At 42.1% G+C, this 22392-nt stretch overlaps 1 protein-coding gene and 1 long non-coding RNA gene across 2 annotated transcripts in view; one reads left to right on the top strand and one right to left on the bottom strand.

Moving 5' to 3' along the window:
- The window catches only part of LOC108874151 (astrocytic phosphoprotein PEA-15), a 47879-nt gene extending 30981 nt beyond the window's left edge, over positions 1–16898 (bottom strand). Inside the window, exon 1 of the mRNA XM_018662558.2 lies at positions 16479–16898. The gene's annotated coding sequence lies outside the window, so the exon portion shown is untranslated. The remainder of the gene's footprint in view (positions 1–16478) is intronic.
- A 2500-nt stretch (positions 16899–19398) lies between these two features.
- Positions 19399–20944, top strand: LOC108874138 (uncharacterized). Its single transcript, XR_001959610.1, has 2 exons — positions 19399–20113; positions 20244–20944. It is a non-coding gene; the product is annotated as an uncharacterized LOC108874138 (long non-coding RNA).
- The last annotated feature ends 1448 nt before the right edge of the window (positions 20945–22392 follow it).

The raw sequence follows: 22392 nt of genomic DNA, 5'->3' as shown, positions 1-22392 counted from the left end.
TGGAGCACTGCTGCTTAAAAAGACTCCACTGACGGATACGGATGTCAACGTAAGACTAAAGTATACACTTACTGTATGAGGTCCAATACGTGTAAAAGGTCCGTACAGGTGTTGGGAAACGTTTTTGATAATTTGTTCACATCAGGAGTGTGTCCCTGGAAATTGATTAGAGAAGGTGGTGCCAACCCATCCTCAGCTCGATGGCGTGACCACCCTCAACAAAAGCAGGCAATGCTATAGGAAACAATATTTGACGGAGAGCCTGAGAAAAAGCTGAAAAGCAACTGGTGAGAAAATGAGCACAGTTTCAAAAATGTTGAACTGCTCCTTTAATGAGCTGAAATAAAACCATTAAAATGTGTTTCTCCTGCTGTGATATTCTTCCAAGCATCCATCTACTTATCTCTTTGGGGAGAAAAAGGCATGCAACACTTGAGGTGACGTCAGTGCAGACGAGTGCTGCAGACACAAATCACACAAACACACCTCTCATTTTCTTTTCTGACACCCTCACAGTCTCCAACACCTTTTCTTCACTACCCCGCCGCCTCCTCCCACCTTGTTGCACATATTTCCTCCATTTACCCCCTGAACATCTCTGCCACCTCCACCCTCCCTCTCCTTCACTCCTATCGTCACATCTCTCTTTTTCTCGCCGAGCCGCTCACGTAATCTCACACGTTTGGTTTTTCTTTCTCTTCCACCATTTTCAACATCTTCCAGTCTGTTGCATCTGAACTGGATCCTCTGCCCTCTCGATTCTGATGCTTCGTTTTAGTTTTGTTTGACAAACTTTACATTATGAGAACTCAAGCCGTTACACGTTGTGTGAACGTCTCTTACTAATATTTTTCTCTAAATGAACTCTACAAGTTTTCCACTTTCAGAGTCACAGACTTTGTGTCGATGGTTCAGGTTGAAATATTCTGATATATTTTAACAGCACAACTTGGGAAAGCTGCTTGTTTGCTCTCTTGCAGAGTTAGATTAGTCAGTCCAGTAAATATAAAGCAGTCAGTGGCTGGTTCAGTTTAGCTACAGGGACGTTCCTGGGGTCTAACTTCTGCACTGATTGAATGGAAATTCAAATTTAGCCGAGTCAACAAATGTAAAAGTAAGAAAACAAACTGCACTGGTTGTTGGGGCAACATGGAAACAACATCCTGGCATTAACATCACAACTAGCAAACATTTACTTGACTAATCAAACATATCCCTCATTTAGCTTAACACTAAGAGTTAAAACAGGAAAACAGGATCAGTTCAAAGACAAGAAAATACCATCGTACAAAACCAGTGTGAAACTGACATGCTGTGGTTTAACAGGGAGGTATTGTGTCGAACTATTTGTCAGCCTGGAGCAGGGACCGCACCGTTAAATTCAGCATTCTGTCAATTGTGTGGCAGGAAAGTGTCAACTGTCCCATGAAGCTGCAGTTTGTCCTGAATCCTCCAGAAGCAGGAATATCCATTTATATCTGCTAAGAGAAAAACAGCAGGAGACATTTTGACTGTAGCAGATGAAGGAGAGTACAGCCAGGGCCATGACGTGGCTTTTCTACCCTGAACACAACACCAACACCTCCGCTGCTCGTACAGCATACTCCCTCTCTCCTCCTCTTTGTCTGTCTCTCAGCAATATGCAAACTAAGGCAATGAACACACACACACACACACACACACACACAGGGTCAAAATCACTTACACAGACATGCAAAGCAATGCTGATAAAAGGCCCACTCTGACTTTGATGGTGCAGGGTTCGTTTCCCACTCACTTTGCTCTCAGTACCTTTGCATAAATAACTTCAAGCGGCTCACTGAACAAAAAAAAGACAAAAAAAAAAAGAGGAAAGAAAAAAAAATCAGATCCTGTTTGGCTCCTGCCAGATCCCAGATGGACCGATGGCTCGATGGAAAAATGCTGCTGGAGCATTTGGGCAAGGCTGGAAAGACAGACAAGAGAGAGAGAGAGAAAAACCTCCTGCTCACGTGTTTGCATCATGTAAATGAGCTGATGCACTACTTAAAGTTTGTTTAGGAAAACAACAATAGCACCTTCGACTGAGACACTTTTCTCCAGCTACCACCCATCACTTCATCTCCTGCACATTGTCACACTGTGTAGGTGTATTTGTATGTTTTCAGGTCTGTGTCTGTATTTGACAGACACCTGCACAAACCCACATTCTCACCTTTCCCGGGCTGTTATCAGCGCGAACATTGTGCCTTCGACAGCACGTTTGTCTCCCCCCATTGTTGGCCCTGTGGTATTTACAAGTGTGAAGCATATGTAGGAGTGTTAGCCTGTGACTCTGGGTTTGTTTTGCCTGCCTATCACTGCCTTTGTAGCAGCTGCTGTTTCGTCCGCCACGGTGGAGACGACGGAGAAAGAGGCTGCACAGAACGGGTTAAGGTAGGAATCCAAACACGTGCATGTTTACTGTGCTTATAAGGGGTTTTCATTGACCCCCAGCAAATCAAGCTTAAAGCGACAATCACGTTACCACCTACAGGCTTGAAAGTCAGCTGTAAAATGTGGAGAGTTCCTCCAAATTAAACAACAACTTAGGCAATTGCCCTCTACAACTACACAAATACCACGGTTACATTAATAACCACTTGGTTACAGTCAAAACCTCTTCTGTTGATAAAAAGGAAAGGAGTGGTGTTTTGTTGATCCATCCTTCCACCTCAACCTCCTTCCTTTGCGGAAAACATTTTCTGACGTCCTCATTTACTCATTTCATCATGAGACATAATTCCTTCCATCGCTAGAGGGATGTGTAACCTAAAAGTAAACTCTGTTGTTTTTGGGGGGAATGGTTGAAAAGACTGGTGCTTTCATTTTCCTGTGAGGAAAGTCTGGTTTTGAACATATTGATTACTTGGATAGACATCAGAGAGGTTATAAACAGCTTGAGAAGAAGAAGTTGGATGTTCAATATTTTTTTCATCATAAAAATGGGTCAACGTTAGGGGCTGTGATTAACAGGTATTCTCTCCATAAATTAAATAATCATGAGTTTTTTTTGTCTGACAATCTAAAATGTTCAGTTTTCTATCATAGAGACTCATACAAGCAGCAAATCTGCACATTTGAGAGGCCTCCCAAAGGATTTTGAGTTATTTTTGATTCAATCATTCAACTGATTCAACTAATCAATGATTGATGCTGAATAATTAGATAATTAGCTAATTATTTCAGCTCTAGTCATCATTCTTTCCACTGCCATTTGACAGCTTTTGCAGCCACCTTCAATCTGCAGAGCGCTGAGTAATTTAATATGTAAAATGTACATTCTGGAGCGTCTACCACCAAATTCAGAAATATCCCATTTATACCCATGTTAAGACATTTGGTCCGTCACAAATATAGAAATACAAGAGCTTAAAAATGCATACACACACAAACAAAAGGCCAGACCAAATGTTCCCACCAGTATACATAAACATGCAAATACACTATGTCCCTACTTTGAGTATTTAAAAAACTGCATTTCTTTATGTTGGAAAATGTCAAGTAAATTCAGTTCACACAGACAAGCATGAAACCACACACACACACACACACACACACACACACACACACACACACACACACACACACAGTTACACAGCAGGCCTTGGTCCGGATGCCGGCATTCTCCACAGTGATAATGGGGCTGTATCCCACTGTAATGCACAGTTCACTGAGGCTGGCCCTGCTCCAGATGGAGAGGCAGCGAGGAAAAGGAACAGGATGCCATAACCTCGCCTCACACAGTGGACAAGAGCCACAGCTGCAGACGCACACACTTACACACACACACACACACACACACTTACACACACAGGGATAAGCAGGCCAGAGCACCCACGCCTGCATCAACCCACATGAATGCTTGCGTCTAAAGAAAAGCAGAAACACACACGACAAATCTGCTGTATACACTCATGTTAAACAGACACGAGCACATACAGTTTCACGCACAGTCGCCGCTACGGTCACGACAAAAACACAGAGAGACGGGCCTGAGCGCACACCGACATCACACTTTTATACACACACCCTCGCATAAAGCACACTTCATAAAGAGTGTCGGCTGCAATCACGCCGCTCCACCGTCTGACAAGAGCAGAAAGTAAAGGTGGCAGCGGTGCTGGAAGCAGCGAAGAAGTGGGAGGAGGAGAAACTGCCTTTTGTTGTATTTTCAGTCTCTGTGCGACAAGAAAGGCAGAGGAGCCACGATGTGTGAGAGGATTTGTCGCTGAAAAGTAATAATGTTATTCCATCCCATTCTGACCCGTTTAGACGAGGAAGCCAATAAGCCTCCTTTTTGCAGTCCTGCACCAGAGCTGGTTCACTCCCTCAGAGGCACAGCAAGGGGGAAAAAATGGAGGTCCTACCAAGATCCACACAGACATTGTGACATGTGTTTTTTTTCTCGTTACTTGTTTAAATTACAGTGCTGGCAATATGTCTGCCCTTATGTTCAACTGTTTCACTGAGCAAATTCTCAAAAAGCAGTTTCTTCTCCTGCAGGCGAAATGATGTTGATTTCAGAAATGCAACTGCTGCTACAGTGCTGATCGGTCAGAATGAGACCAGTTTACTCGTTTTTATTTATCGCTTGTTTGTGAACAATAAAACAATCACGGTGTTTAACAGAATCTAGCAAAAACACAGTATTAAGTAGCAGCTCAAATGTGATCCATTTCTGCAGTTAGAAATAAAGTTTTTGTATTCCTCTGACAGATTTTAGCGTCTGCTCATAAACACACCTGTCACAAACACCAAAGGTAAAAGCACAGATTCGAGACCTTGGGTTACGTAACAGCAATTCTTTGTTTGCCTCATTTTCTGCTCGACTCCAGAATTAAAGGCTGGGGTTATTTCTGCCTTCTTTCTTTCATCTGTAATCTACTGCAACAACCGTCTTATCTGACAGGATATTACACTACTGCAGAGTCGACACACTGGAAGAGTGAAGGTTTAACCAACTTCTGAATTTTAGTATCAATACAAATATTATGTGTGGCAAATACTTTTGTGCCAATATTCTCAGAATCTTTTGAACATTTCATGTTCAACATGGAATATTTTTTTCTTGTGTAATGAAGGTAACTGAGAGAATAATTCAGCTGGTAAAAAAAATATAAACAAGCTTTTAAAGCACACAAAGGGACAGACTAATGAAATACCTTTACACTTACATAGTGCGGATGGCAGGATTTCACCAGCAAAATTAAGAGCATAAATCAAAAGGTAGAGAGAAAATCTACAGACCTCTGATCAGGGAGCAAGGCCTTTCATTTTGCTGACATGTCAGCATAACCTTCATTATATGTTGTTATATTATGATGTTGGTAACATGTAATTGCTGGATGACCGGTATAAAAAGAGTTATTTTGTCAGTGAGGAAGGCCGCGCATTAGCCTGTAAAAAAGGTTTTAATTGAGGGATTCAGGATTACTCTTGATCTTGAATTGTCAGCATTTTTGAGAAGATAAAAGGACGTGGGCGGAGAGTAGAGCTATACCCCGGTCCTTAATCTACAGTAACTGTCACTAGAAACACAAGAAGCGCTGCTGCTCAGAAACTCAGGGAAAAAAAGGAGGGTGGAGGGTGGGGGGTGAGGAGGAGGGAGGGGGAGAAAGAGAGAGAGGAAAGGGTGGAAGAAGAGGAGAAAAAAAAGAGGAGGAGGAAGGAAAGGAAGGATGAGCGGGAAGGAGAGGAGGAAGGAGGGGCGGGGTGTAGTCTGAGTCATCGTCAGTTACAGCCATCATCCGAGCCTGAAGGGGGAGACGAGACAAGACACACACACACACACACACACACACACACACACACACACACACAGAGGAGAGGCAATCTTTAATGGCAGCTTCCCCTTCTCTTTCACTAACGGGGACATGGAGTCAAATGGTCAGGGACTGTGGGGAATGGCTATCTATATTGGAGCCATTGACCCCTCTCTTACACACACTAACACACACACAGAGTATAAATGGGCCGGACTCCCCAAACAGTCCATTAGAGATTAAACAAGTTGTTCAGTCTATGTTTCAGACTCCAGGCGTGACTCAAAATTTCAGATTTCTCTGCCTCCTCCCTGCCTCCTCTATTACTCTCACCGTCTCTCTTTCTATCGCTCAGTCCTCACTATTGTTCCATTAGTGGATTAAGCGTGCTGGTACCAGGGAGGAAGATAGGTGCAATTGAGAGAAAATGAAACTCAGTCCATCACCCAGCATCTGGGGGATGTGAGACATCTAACTGGCGTACTTTACCTGCCTGCCTTCATCGTCTCTTCACATTACGGGCTGTGTTATGGATTTCTATAATAACACAACAGTAGATGAATTCGCTGCAGGACTCCGTGTGCAGTCCTGCTATTTTGTCTCCACATTATTGAGGTAATAAATCACAGTTAAATGAGTGCTCCCAATTGCAAAGCAGGACTGTCGGGATACTTATGGTCATATTGCGCTTGAAACCTGTTGATTGTCTGCAGCAGGTCTGTAACGCTGTACATAAGCACAACAGTGAGCTAAATGCTAACTTCTGACACACTGCAGATACATGTTCATCTCAGTTTAGTATAATAAAAACAAAGTGCAGCTGAGGCTGATGGGAATGTCGTGAGTTTCCAAAGTATTGGAAAAGTTTAAATTTGGACCAGATGATGGCGCTATGGAGCAAAGAGAGCACCAAAGGAGGAGGGGCATGAATGTCTGTACCAACTCTGATGGCAATTTATCCAAAAGTTATAGTAGGAATGTCAGGAGATCAGTAAAGTCATTAGGGTCTATCCTCTGGAAACCACGAATGTGAGAAATCTCTGCCATGCTGGTGATGAAAATACAGAGAAAATCCAAGTGCATTCATCCTCTGAAGACCATGAACATGTGGATATAATGGCAATCCACACAGTATTCAGTTTGGACCAAAGTGGCAAACAAACCCAACTATCAGACCAACCAAGAACGCCGCCTAAATGTCAATGATCTTAGCATGGCTAAATACCACAAACTTAAGAACCATCTTAAGGACACTGCTGCTTTTTCATACCATCATCATATCATATTATTATCAACATCTGTGAACAGATTATGAGCACTAGTAGTAGCAGTTGTATATAATCACAAAAGATTACTAATTAGCTCCTTGGTTACCAAACCACTTTCCTTAGCAACCAATACAGCCTATAGCCCTGTCTTTTTGCAGTAATTATGAGTGTGGCTGAAATGTAACTTTCATCATGAAAATTGCTTAGATTCAATTACTGGTTATGTAATACAACCATTAAAGAGCCATTTGCTCGATTACACATCCTTGTTGTGCTCCTAATGTGAGACTAGATGCTGTGTGAGGTCTTTAAAAAGGAGCATGGCAGGGTTATTTATTGCTTCCCTCTCATTTCTCATTCTGGCGATGCTTTCATTCACATCGTCCCCAGATCAACTGTGCATCTGTGCTCTGCCTTTCCTGTTAACGCTGAAACAAAAATTGACTTTCCTTCCTGATAGTTCCCTGTCTGTCCAAACTGCGTCTAAAACACCACCCAGAGACTGTGTCTAATATGAGCAACAGCAGCGCTGAGATGACTAATAGGATTTTTGTAATAATGGAATTCACATACAGTAGAGAGTGAGTCAGTCGGCTCAGATATTGAATGGCGTGGTGTAGACTGCAGTCAACACATCGTTCAGGGGCCAGGCTGGAGGTCAGTTGCAAGGTTGCTACAAATCTGAGCAATAAACAGGAAGCCAGCATAGCTAGCCAAATATTAGGTAAGTAATCGTCAGCTAACCAGCTAACGTTCACTCAGAATGTCATCGTGGCATTCGGTGATAAAAACCCTCTACTCTTTACTGATGTTGAACTTTCTTGGTAAATTAAAATCCCAGACTACCACCCCCTAGAGGTAGAATCAAGCATCAACTTCTCTACAAACTATATTTTCCATCAAAACTATTATAATACTGGCACATAAACAATTGATTTCCAAGATGGCACCAGACAAGTGTTTTCCCTAAACTGCTGACTCTCCGTACTCTAATTAATCTGAGGGCAAACCAGTGAAAACAATGCATATAGTTAATATCTATGATGAAATTAAATAAGAACAAGGGCAGATGTTGCTTGTGGGCTGCTCATTGCCCACCTCGGGTTGAGTTTCTCCAAAAACTCTGTGAAAAGGTATTACATAAAAGCTTCTAGCCGAGGCTTTGTGGAATGGTACAATGCATTAGTGCAAGCTGCAATACCTCGAGCACTAGGTGGGTACACAGGTCCCCAGAGGGTTACATAAACAACATACACAGAGCAAGTTTGACGCTTGCATCACATTTTATCAGTTTGAGTAGAAGCGGAGGTACATGTTTGTGTGTGTGTATGTGTGTGCGCTCTGTGAATTTTTCATCTCCGTGGCAAGGAGGTTAACCTGATTCCCGAGGCTTTTTCAACCACACATACAGTACATGAACATGCACACAATCCCACACACACACACACACACTGGAGAAGGGGATGGAGGTAATAACGTTAAGGCAGGCAAAGACACGTCCTGGGCTTTAACTGATGAGCTCCTGAAAGAAACAAGATAGATGACAGGGATGGATGCTCATAGTCGAGACATCTGTGTGGAGGAAAAACAAACAAAAACCAGGAAATGCCAGAAGACGGGGGTTTGAAATTAAATTTATAGCAACAGCATGTATATCAGCGGGTTCACATCTGATCTTTCATGAAGTGCACAAAGACAACATTTTGGTCTTAACAACATTTGGCAAAAAACACACGACCGCGGCTTTGAATCACTTCAACAACACAGTGTCTCATCGCGGCACTCATGGCTCATCAGAGCAACTGTTGTGGACCTGTACCTTCCTCCCACGCCACGAGCATCTCCATCACACACACACACACACACACACACACACACACAAAGATCTGTCATCATCCAAAGAGCAGATGAAGAAGCGCAAACACACCAGACCCCCCGTCGGGCACTGCCAGCTTCTCCACTGCGCCACAGGCTGAGTCCTCGTCTGTTGCATGACAAAAACAAAAGATGGCCAAAAAGTTTGCTGTGTCACCAACACACATAAACACACACGTACACCAGGGTTATTATAGTTTAGGATTTTTTCCAATTATTATTTTGTCTTGTTTAGAATTTAGTTTAAGGTCTTGAGGTATCTCTAATGATGCAATGACAACAGGTCAAAAAATAGTAAAGACTTTGTTTACTGTTAGTGATAAGGACTGCTCTGCAGCATCATCCTTACAGCACTGGTTTGACATTTTCAGGAAATGCTTTTATTCAATTTCTTGCTGAGAGTTAGTTGAGAGGATTGATATCACTCTCATGCCTGTACTGTAAATATAAAGCTACAGCAAGGACGTGGGTAGCACAGCTTAGCACAAACCTGGACCAAACACCTAGCCTGCCTTTGTCCAAGATCAATAAAATCCAATTACTATCACCTGTAAACCTCATTAGGTAGCATTTCATATCTTGGTTATTAAATCTGCAGAAAAGTAGAAATGACAAGTCGTCATTTCTACACTTATGTGCCAGACTATTTAAGCTAAGCTAACAGGCTGCGGGCAGTAGCTTCATATTTAAAGACAGATTTAGTTAGTGGTATCAATCACAGCAAGAGAGAAAATAATTCCCCAAATGTCAAACTATGCATTTAAGTACTTGTGGAAACTTGGAAAAACACAAAATCTGATCATTAACTGCCGGACATCAATTCACTCAGCAGGAGAAGCTAAATTCTCAATAAAGTTGACGAGATCAAACACACATTTCCACTAATGTACGCACTGACAGACGAGAGTGAAAAACAGTTGGATGCTGGGACTTTTTCACAGTCAATTTGATGATTAAAACTGATGCGATAGAGAGAGAGAGAGAGAGAGAGAGAGACAGGCAGACAGAGACAGAGTCACCACTTCGAGGTGACCTTTGACAGAATATCCTGTAACACCTGAAAGACACACACACTGCAGAACTGTATTCACCTCCCTCCCCACCCCTGCTTCAATCGAATCAACTCTTATCAAATCCAATCAGACCCACTGAGGCGTTTCATTTGGAGTCGAGCGGCAGAGTAGATTATGCACACGGATGACAGGGAATGGCCTGAATCAAAGTGTGTATATGTGTGTGTGCATGTAGAACAGGGAGAGAAAGAGAGTGCTGGTGTGTGTGTGTGTGTGTGTGTGTGTGTGTGTGTTTATCCACGTGTTTGTGCATGTGTGCGCTTCGCTCCATCTGCACCGTTGCTGTTTGTGTGGCTCTGCCCGTCTGTGCAGGCTTAGGTGTACTGCATGTGTGTAAATCATTTCATCCATTATTCTGGCCACTGTGAAACACTGCCAGTCAGACAGATTGAGCTTATGAAAAACATCCACACCCCTCTGTTTCTCTGTCTATACATAAAATCAACAAAATCACCTCAGGTTTGCATCCCACCTCACTAAAGTTGCACCTTTTTGCACCCTCGCTACCTTGATAAGTTTGCTGCCCCACCCTGGTGGAGGAAATCAGAAAACTCTGCAGAGTGCTGTGTATGCATGGATGTAATTACACCACAGAGCAGTGCCGATGATACAGATAAACAACATCAAAAGCATTAAAAAGTAGCTTTTCGCTGGTGTAGGCGTCACTTGTAGCACAGCAACCGACCGACCACACAAACCAAGCAGTTGCTGGAGGGATTACATTTGTGGAGGGTTTTTTTCTGTGTGTGTGTGTGTGTGTGTCCATGTGGCTGCAGCCTGAGAGGGAAAGGCTTAACCTCTGTGGCATTGGGGAATTTAAAATAAATCATTGCACATGCTTCAGATATAAAAACACTGTATCAAGGTAAATCTCTCCTCCAGGTTAAAAGATAAATTGTGACTAGCTGCTCATTCCCTTTTCTAAGTAACATGTACATGTTTTTTTATGCTAATCCACAAAGTAAACATCAACATAATCATCTCGCCACATGCATTAACCTCCAAATTAAACAGTATTCATATACTGTAGGCTAGTGGGTGGATATGGATGACAAAACTCACCTGACAGGATAATCTGAAATGTATCTAGCAGATAAGAAGGGCAAAGGAAGAAAATCAGATTATAACTGGTGATGTAACTGGAAATGTGGACTTCCCCTTTAAGGCATCACTTCCTGTTTGGCCGTGAGCCATGCATCTAGTCTAACACAGTAAACAGCGTTTTGTTATAGACATTTTTAAAAGCAGTGGAGGCGGAAAGCTTGGCTCCGGGTGCTGGTTTCGCTCTTGGCCTGGTCCCACTCAGTCCTGTTTGCAGTATCACTTCCTGTGACCCCAGTGACTGAAACAGAGACTGAGGTTTCCTGTCCCATTCCACCTGATATACAGCCGTGACTTTTGTAGTTTGATAATTCTGACACTTAAGTTGTAAAAGTTGCCATGTTGTTAACCTGCATTGCTTTATGTACAATGACACAGCTGAACAAAAAGTGCACTCTCTGCATACTTTTGGGTGCACACTTTATATTCGTGGATCAGTTGGTCTTGTTTCTGGCCACACGATGAACATGAAGTCCAATAATTATTATTCTTTCAGCTCTGTTTTGGTTTTTACCAGATCTCATGGGAAATATCTGGCTCTTCTACGCTCATCAGTTAGTCACTAACTTTGGCTGTCGGCCGTTTTATGCTGGGAAGGCAGTGTTTTTGTGGGTTTTTAAGGCTTTTTCGCTGAAAACAGCTGCCTGCTATGTCTGGAGATGAAAGCTGTGAGAGTTAGCTTACACAGTACAGCTGCAGGCCAGGGAACCAAAACAGTGGCCTGAAAGATGCTATCAAGCTCTGCAGAGATGAGGGAAAGGGGGTTTCTTGATGTAACTGCAACCATGGTGGTTTCTACTCTTCCTCAGGTCCGTGTAACCTCGAGATCTTTCGCTCTCTGCACGTCTAGAACTTGTGTTGATTTTCTTTAGGAGACCGTTTCCAGCTGAGTCGTAGCATCTGCCCCAACAATTTAATCTGCAAGTGGATACCTAGAGCAGAGCTGAAGAAAAGTGGGCGGCAGCGGAGGACAATGTAAGCAAGCAGCCGCAGCGCAGATTACAGGCAGTGATGTAACACGGCGTAATGACACTGACCTCTCTGTAACTCATAGCTTCCGGAGAGCCCAGCGCACACATGGCGAGAGTAAACAAACGCACAGCAGGGGGGGAAACGGGAAACAAAAGGCAGGGATAGTCTGACAGTGACATATCTGCGTACCAGGAGGCATGTCAGAGGATCCGCTGCTGCAGGAAGTGATCCTTTCAAAGCGATGGCGAGGCCGCTCTTCTGCTGAAAAACCCCGGGTTGTTTTTCATGACACCCGAGTACCCCTACTTTGAGACCACACATATTTGTGTTGGTTTTCAGCATGATGGGATCTTAATTACCCAGTGTTCTGTGCTGACATGCATTGTTGTCAGTTCAGGCTGATACAGGGCTTTATTGAACAGGAGATGGCGGCTTGTCAGTGGAGTCCACAGCTGATGCAATGAAGGGTAGCCCGGGTTTTCGTGATAATATAAAGGCTTTTCTACTCTAACAGCACAGATTGGTATAAAGAGAGCTGCATTGGGGTGTAGAAATCAAACCTATTTGATTCAAAGTGGACTGTGTAATACAAAAAAAAAAAAAAAAAAAAACATACAAAGACTAAATCCAAGGTTCTCTTCATACAAAATGTTTGAAAAGCTTTCATCTCGACTGACAACCACTGGAAGATTTGTGATGCCCCCAGACGAAGGCCAATGCCAAATGCATTGGAGCATTCAAAATATTTTTGACACATGCACCAACAAGCTAATGGTATAAACTCATAAAACTCTTTTCTATGTCTTCGCTTTTAAGCTTTCTGAATTCAAAAACAACTCAAAAGTTCATAAAGGCTGAGCCCCAACCTTTCAATCAGTTCACCTCAGTCCAGTTTGAAATATCTCAACAACTCTTTGATAGAGCGTCATGAAATTTTACAGAGACGTTGATAGTCCCCACGGGACGAATCCTACTGACTCTGGTAATCCCCCTATTCTTCCGTCTATGCACCACCAGGAGGTTAGCTTTGTTAACATTTTGTGAAATATCGTGACAACAATTGGATGAACAGCCACTGAATTTAGTAGATATCAACGGTGCAGTCAGCCTTGAAAGTAGTATTCTTGCTTAACAGGTTGTACATGTAGCCTTAGAAATATGATTTGTCTATCATGTGTCAGTCTGCTCATAGGTAAAAAATGTGATCATCCAGCTGAGCATTTATTGGCCACATCCACAAGCCCTATTTTTTGCAAGGTGAAGTCAGTGAGTTAAACACTGCATCTGTTTATTTGTCAGTCAAATCTGTGATGTTTCATACCAAGCAAAACCAAAAAAAGGAGGAGGGAGGAAATAGATCTGCTGTTAGCGAGTCTACTTCTGTCAGAGCGAGGTTTCGATTCCTCATTTCCTGTGGTTACAGAAGTGACCAAGCTCGACACCAGATTTTCATTTAGGGTAAACGGGAGTGAATTTATGGGTTTCAGTTTGTGGTGCAGAGGCAGTATTGCTTGCACTAAAAATAACATTTTGGTTGTTAGGCAGAAAACAGAAGCTACAATCTGTTTTTTTATGGTTACGATGAGGTGATTATGTCCATTCTTTCCTGTTCTTCTGTCATCTATTGTCTGTGGCCTGCCATGTGCGACCACAAACAGCTTGCTGATCACGGAGTCGTGAAAGTTGGCTCTTAAGTCTCAAGTGCAAAAAAAAAAACAACAAACAAACAAACAAACTGTCTTTTGCTTTTGATTGTTTCGAGTCGAAACAGTTTAACACCGATCCTCCCAAAAACTGTGTTTGACTCAGCGCCTGCAAACAGGCAGCCACAAACATTCCCCTGGCGGCGGTGGCGGGACAACCGACACCTCCGATACAAACAGAGAGGAAGTGAACCCGACAGAGGAAGCGCTTTTCTGCTGCGTGGCCCGGTTGTGTTTTTGCTCTTGTTCGAGAAGACAGATCGATGTGTATCACAGAGGAGAGGAGACCAGCTCCCAAAAAGCTGAGTCAAGGCACACACACACACACACACACACACACACACACACACACACACACACACTTTTACTTCTACACTTATGAGGACTCTGGCCCTCAGCATTCACACCTACATTCCTAACTCTTCATTGATTTTAACCTTACAACCATGTCTTAATCATCAAACAACCATTTCTGAGGAAGTAAATATGCCTCCACTTCCCTGAAATGTCTTCACAGAGAACACACACATAAACATACATAGGTTGATTGCATGGATTACAGGGACACTTTAATGTTGCTGGCATTTAATGAAAGACTCTCTGAAGCTTGGACAAAGTCTGCCATTACTGTTTCAATAAAATAAATCTGACTCTTCTGTATTGTGGTATCTTGGGATTGTTGAACAGCTTGTAAAAACTGGACGGGGAAAAAATGCAGAGGGAAAATATGACTGGAATGCAGCCTCACAGGAAATGGACTGACAGCTGTCATGCTGTACAAGTGTCACAAATGACTGTGTTCAGGTGTGTGAACGTACTGTGTGTGTGAATGTACTGTACTGTATGTGTAGGTCACACAGGGTCAGGACGCAAGAGAACGACAGATTAAAAGCAAGACACGGCAAATAAACTGCCTGAAGTTAGAGCTGGAAACTAGAAGTCGATCGACAAAAAGTTAATCAGCAACTGCTACGATAACTGTAAGATTCTGTCAATTTTTAAGCAGAAATGAGGAAACTTCCTCATGTTACAGCCTCGCAGTTCTGAGGATTTGCTGATTTCTTTGTCTCATTAAAGTAAAATGACTATGTTTGGATTCTGAGGCGAAACGATGACGTAACACTGAGCTCAGAGACATTTTATAGACTGTATCAGAAGAAAAACAGCAGATTAACTGAGATTAAATAAAACTAAAACACAGACTCTGACACTATACACATAAAGCGTGTAAAAATAATCATTGCATTATATTTCCAATTGCTGTTCTATTTATTGTGTGAACATAGATTCCTAAGAATTAACATTTATTTTAGACAAATGTCCACCTTTAACAGGAAGTCTGAGCTTTACAAAACTGATTTTCTTTGCTCCTTGTTTCTTTAAGATTTTGTTCTACTGCCCTGTTGTGCACTACAAAAAAAAACCTACCTTGCCTTTAGAAAATTCTACATTGAATTCGAGCAAAAAACACTGCAGGCCTAACAAATAAAATAGGAGTACTTTTGTGACACAATTGGGGGGTTAGAAAACAGGTAATACAGGGATTTAATGTGAGATAAACCAGCTATCAGCAGAGGAGAAGAGTTCTAGTCACACCCACCCGTCCTGGAACACATATACACACAGAGCGTTGGCCGGCCAGACACATCCATTCATAAAAGACCCACCCCTTCCCCATCCGTTCACACACAAACACAAACACACACACACACACACACACACACACACACAGCCATCCGAGACGGTCACAGGTGGTCGCCGGCAGTTTATTATCGCCTCTGAATTTTGAATGAGTTTAGAGGCAGAACATTCTAGATAATCTGGTTCAAAAGAGCTGCAGTGATCCTTACAAATACAGACATGACCCACTGTAAACATCACACACAACCCTGGCTAAGATTACATAACATAACCCAGTCAGCTAACTTATTATAATTCAGTATGTGAAGATATAATAATACCACTAAATCAAGTCTCTGGAGGAGTATAATGGGAGTTATTGGCTGTGAAGTAATGAAAAGGACATTGGATACATGAATGCCCACAGCAACACTAAACCCAATCCAATTAGTTTAATCAATGGTGTGTTAAATGTCCCTCTTGAGAATGGGAAATTCACCAACTTGCCACTTAACTGTCAAGTTCATGACTAAGCTGTGTCCAGCCAACAAAGCACTGCACTGTTACTTCACGGCTCTTTATACCGATACAAAAATACTTACAGTAAGGCAGCACTGATTTTTTTCTTAACATTTGAAGCCATTTTGGCCAAATCCCTTTTTCAGAATGGGTAGAAAATGTTTCTCCCATGACCCACATGTCTACTTGAAAGAATTTCATCACTATGTTTTACGCCTTTAAAGCCTATGTATCCAAAAGGGTCTTGAACGCCCCATTTCTTCAACTTTTCCTGTCTCTGTGCACTTGACCCATTTGATGCCAAAACAAGCCGGAAAACCAAATTTTACAGGCACTCTGTGAAGTAGGCGAGACGGTAACGGTATCGGTATGCGAGGGGACAGAGAAATGATCCATATCCATGAATGGAGGAGACTGACTGACTCCCAGCACGGACCAATTAATGAAGTGCACACCGGGGATTTTAGTCCTTAAAGAAATAGGAAGCGGGTTTTACACGTGAGGAAAGCAGAGAAAGACTGAGAGAGGGGGGTGAAAGAGAGAGTTAAATAGAGATGTACTCACCCCGGGCGCAGCAAAAATGAGTCAGCTACAGACAGGGAGAGAGATGCGGGAGTCTGCGTGAAGATAATCTCCTCTTGATCTCACACAGAAAACAGCTCTGTGGGATATTTAATTTCGGCCTAAAACAAACAGAGAGAGAGAGAGGACAGGCGTGCTGCAGGAAAAAAAAAACTCCACTCCGTCAGTCTCGGTTCACTTTTGCGGGTTTAAGTCGTTCACTGATGGATGTGAGTCTGTGTCATTGGCGTGGGAGACGCAGGCCGTGAAGGGGACTCGGGTGGGATGAAGTGTCAGTCAGTGTTTAGGGGGATGATAAAACAGAAATGTCGTGATTCCTCTCTGTGTCTGTCTGCCTCGCTGTCCGCTGCTCTGTAACCGGCTGCTCAAACGTGGAAACGCCTTTTCCTCTCTCTCTCTCTCTCTCTCTCTCTCTCTCTCTCTCTCTCTCTCTCTCTCTCTCCCTCTCGGTCACGGTTAAGCACGCTGTCTGAGTCGTCCAGAGATCGTCTATTCACGACGATGGCTCACTCTCTCCATAAAACATCCAATGAATGACCGAAGGGATGAATGAAAATTCCGATTCATATTCATTGTAACTTCACTCGTGCTGGTAAAAAACTCTACACATATATGATGAATAAATCGGAGGCCGGATATAAAATGCACCAGAGGACAGTCAGATTCAGGATGGTTACGAACAGGTGACAGGCAGCCACGGCCGAAAAGAAGAAGAGCACTTCATGTAATCCTTTCAAAGCGGTGTCAACAGGTTTCGGTAATTTGATAACAGATATAACGATTTTCCAAAATCCACGGTTCGGTTCATACCTCGGTTTTTTCTTTGTTTTTGAGGGTGCTCGTGCTTGAGTACCTCCTCTTCTTCTTTCTGTTTTATGACGGGTGATAACCAGCCCTAAGGTGCATTACCGCCACCTAGCGACGATGCTAGGTGGAGTTATCCTTTAAACTAAATTCTTCTCGGCCCAGTTTCTTTCAAATTATAAAATAAACTCCCCTAACTCAATGGCAAATACATTTTACATGCACTACTGATTCTTAGCAGTACTCATACAATCCGTTCTGTTTTTTGTGCTTGAATCATCATTGGACTAAATATTAATACTTTTGTGATTTACAAGTGGTACAGTGTTAATTGGAAAATTTCAAATGAGTTTTGTTACATCAGCAACATAGTGAGAGCTCAACAGTCATGGCATTGGGTTGGGGTCTCACAATGTGAGTTTGTGGATATTTGTATCACTGCTTCATGCCACTGACGTACAACATAAACTTCAGCAGACCTTGAATTGCTACCAAGTTCTGTGGCCATATATTGTAATGGGACAGTTTTATTATTTTAGATTATACTGTAATTGATTGATGTTCTTGGTGAAGTTATTCCAGCATAAACTGGACACAACAGGGTGCACACTGCAACGTGCACACTATACAGAGTTCAGTAGGCGGCTTCTCAGGTCAAAAAACATATTTTTTTGTTTGACGTCCTGCATGCTCGGAGCTGATATCAGGTCTGCTCAGACCCATTCAGGTATCAGAAAACCCCATAATCCACCAGGACCCTACCTGATTCAATTATACTGAATAAAATTTGAGTCTGCCATTTTCCAGTGTGAATACACACTCAATGGTGGTGTATAGTATGAAACTGGGATGCAACCACTCTTGTAGGCAACAGTGCACAATGCTATAAACTGTATATTGTGCATGGAACTGGCCAAACTGTAAATTAATCAAAGCTTTATCTGTCAAATGAACAGTGATTAATTTCCTGCAACTGGCCAAAACAAAAGGGAGAAGGAAGGGGACACAAAAGGAAAAGCAGTTCCTGGCAGTCTTGTCAAGATAGTACAAGTATTCTTGCCAACAGTAATACTCAAATCACTATAAAAATAGTTTAATATCTTACCAAAAATAAGTAGTGTTCTATTGAAGTGCTAAATAAAAAGGGGCAGATTGTGCTATCCCAGCATGCACTGGAGGGAAGAGAAACATCCTGAACAGGTTTCCAGTACATGTCAGGAGATGAAACACTGTCTGTGTCTGTGTTATTGGGGGAAAAAAAACGTGGTGAACTGGACACAAACAGATTTTATCCCAGGCTGCTGAAAAATACTATAGCACGAGTCCTTTCTTTCTTTTCAATCAAGATTTTGTTTCATTTTCTGTGCCTCCTTGCCTGGAATTTGGTCCTCAGAAAAACAGAGCAGAGTGAGACCTCTCTCCGTCCTCCACCTCTGATTCCGCTGGTTCTCAGACACTGGCACACACACACACACTCTCACACACTTGCACACACACATTTTTCAAAGCTGATGTCACTGCGCTATCCGGTCCGCAAATCCCTCCTCCTGTTTCTTTTTCTCCATCACAACACAATCCAAAACACCAACCCCACACATCCCCACCACCCGCCAACCCCAACTCCATTCTTTTGAAAGTGACAGTGAGCCAACAGGAGCTGGACCGATGGGTGTTGATGCCTAAAATGAAGTTAAATCATCCATCACTTTCTCCTCTCCGGCCTCCCGAAAGAAAAGTTGCCCTGTGGTACGATTAAAATGGATACGTGTGAGAAACAGGACCGTATTCATTCAGAGTTCGAGATCTTCCATAAGATCCTCCAAAACAGCTACAGTAAAAGCAGCATGTAGGTTTTATGTCCAAGACTCAAAAAGACTAATAATGCTCAACCAAACTTCATGAAACTTTGTCCAACAAATCTGATTTGATGAACATTTTTATTGATTATAGGCAAACCTATACAGAGAAGGGTGTGGGTCACAGAGGATAGCAGACGATCTACCAAAGTCCAGTTTTGGTTTCAGCAACGCGTTGCGCAACCAAACTCATTTCAGGAGTCAGGAATCACAACCATTAGAACAAAAATGACCATCAGACATTTAAAAGAAACTCTTGAGACATTCACGTGGTTGGAAATATCTTGATTCATGACCTTACACCAAATCAAAAATCACTAAAACAGTATTCAAGACATTTTGGGTAGACTTTGCCTTGAGAGGCCAGTTTCTCCTTCCATAGTTGATGCACAGTTCTTCAAAAATGCTCATATGTGGGTGTAAGGTGCACAGCTGCTTTAGCTCTTGTGAAGTGTAATTTAAACCCTGGACATTCGCAGGTGTTGAGGACCAAAGGGGCCACCACCATACAGGAAGTAAGAGAAATAGTTGTGAGCTAATGACTTCTAATGGTTTCACATACCTCAGGTGTGAGTGTCTTCCCTTCATTGGTAGCTGTAAACTTTGTTATGAGGGTGAGATGATTCAAACAGATATATCAACACAATTCTAAAAAAAAAAAAAGGTAGACTAGGTTGAAGCTTGACCTTTTTTTAAATAACTGTTTCCTTTCCGTTTTGATGTGATATCTGCAGTACTGCATGTTTTTAAAATGAGTCACTCTGAACACTATTTTGTGGTCTGGAAATTTCCAAAACTTAGCTGTACATCTCATGACCTTCAGTCTTTCAAACTGTGATTCTCTCTCCATCAGAAACACAGTTGTGACTTTGCTGTTGCTCTGTAACTCATGATGAGGCTGATCTTCAAATCTCTGGATGTGAATAAGACTTTTGTTGCAAGGTCTTTGACCCTGAGGTGAGGATGAAGCTTCATTTTTTTAAACACAAATACACAGGCATGAATGCAACACACCTCTTAGTATATACACACTGCTCTTAAGAAAGTAAGAAGTTTCTTTAAAAATCACTTTATTTCGCAAACTCAGGAGACAGTACCACAGCACCTGTCTACCTGGATCCAACTTTGGCAAGATCCATGTCAAGAGTGAGCAGAGTTGTGCCGAAGTGCAATGGAAACAGAGTTAGTGACTGAAAAATGATATAAATGAAGCAGATGACTCACACGCGACTCAAGCTTCCTCTCCAGTGACAAACATGGCAGCAGATAAGACATCGTATGTGTGGACCAATGAGAAAACTGTGACTGACTGCTCTCAGATTAGCCATAATTTCATCATGTTTTCCACATGGTCTGAGATCTGACTGGTGCTATTTTTAAATACATTATCTCAGTTTCTCTCCTCAACTTGGTAAATGTTTTACCTCACAACAATCTACTTTAATGGTAAATACCTTAAATGCCTGATACTGTGCCCCATCCACAAAACTACCACCTAGACAGCAAGTGGCTAAGCCTAAAGTAAACCTAAGGCACGCCACTATAATCCAGACTATCACACACTGCATTCAGTCCAAATGAAAATAAAAGTTTACCGAGGATGGATGAATAATCAAAAAAAGTTTTGACTTCAATTCTGGGGCTTCTGTTGCTTGAGGATTATTTGTAATTTTATGGGACAATGAGGAACGGTTCGCTGCTAAGATCTTAAAACGTGAGTGAATCGTAGGATGTAAAGTTTGTAAAGTATGTCTGAGCACGCCTATAAAAAATGTATACATAAATAGACGCACTTTAGTTCGAGTCACTTTTTTAAAGAGAGAGATCCAGATGTTTTATGGACAGTTATCACTGGCTGAACACAGTGAATACAGTGATCATTGGAGTTGTTAAAACACAGTCTAACTTTCCTGTACCTGTGACCAGCACCATGAAATGGAGTCCTCTCACCGGCTGGTTTCACTGAAACAATAGGCATATTGTTGCTAATGTATGCAAATACTCAGTCATTTGCATTAGAACAACAGAAAATGCTCTGTGGACACAGATACACAAGAATCCACATTTGCCTAAACATCAAAACTGGATGTAAATCATTATTCTTCCCTCTGTATGGCTTTAATTTTTCTTTCACCTGAGAGTGTTTAGGGTTCACTAATAATTAATAAAAAGTGTTTATACCCTCAGAGGATAAGCAGTATAACTACTGGATGGATGGATGAGTGAGTTCATGCCAATAAGTGGTAAACAACAACCTATTTCTAACTCATACTCAACATGCCAGATATTCAAATAGCTCTCAGTGGGTGATGTATGAGTCAGTTGATGATCTTTGGTTGCCTGGGAGGCCATATGTTGATTAGCATGCTGGGATTTATGGAAATGCTCTCAACATGACAGACAGACAACAGCTCACCAACTTTGTCTTGTCACCGAGAACAATACACGGACACAGTTAGTGTCTGAATCACTTTTGTTTATGTCTCTAAAAATATTAAAACTTTCTGTGGCTCTAATTTTCTAATAATAAGCAGATATATTAGTGCTCACATCAGTACATTTGTTCAGGCTGGCTGTACAAAAAGCTTTCACAAAGCGTTTGAACTATAGAAAAAGTGAAGAGGAAAACGGGCCCCTGAAGGTGCCAGAGCAGAGAAGAAAACACTGCCGCAGCATGAAGCATTAATCCATTACCCGGTCTGTAAGAATTTCAGGACATGCTCAGTACTCATTGGTGTACTAACCCCTCAAACCTCAGTGTCCGCATGCTAATTAGGACAAACCCATGGAAAATGTTTTGAAAACTCACATGGAGTCTCAGGTTTGAACATTACTTTTCCTTTAGATTCCATTTGGATTATTTAACTAACTCAGACCAACGACATCAATTAATATGATGTCGTTGGTCTGACAATGTTCAGTGCTTTTTGTCAGCTCTGGGCCTCCGTACAGAGGGAAAATTAGAGACTCTGACATGCATTTTAATATTCCTCCATGCTTAGATTAGTTGCATGTGTGACTGTGTTCAATATTTTTATATTTTTAATTTTTTTTGCACCTAAATTGTACAGAGACGCTCTTTGTGCATTCGTGTGTTTGAGTGTGTGTGTGTGTGTGTGTGTGTGTTTGCATCCTGGGGATGTGGAAGTGGCCAAGTTAACTGAAAAACAGGATCCAGATCAAAAACAAAGCTAAGCCCTCTTTCTTTCTCTCTCTCTCTCTCACATGCACACAGA

This window comes from Lates calcarifer, linkage group LG14 (assembly GCF_001640805.2).
Source record: "Lates calcarifer isolate ASB-BC8 linkage group LG14, TLL_Latcal_v3, whole genome shotgun sequence".
Classification (NCBI taxonomy): Eukaryota; Metazoa; Chordata; class Actinopteri; family Centropomidae; genus Lates; species Lates calcarifer.
This window is presented reverse-complemented; position numbering and strand designations above follow the sequence as displayed.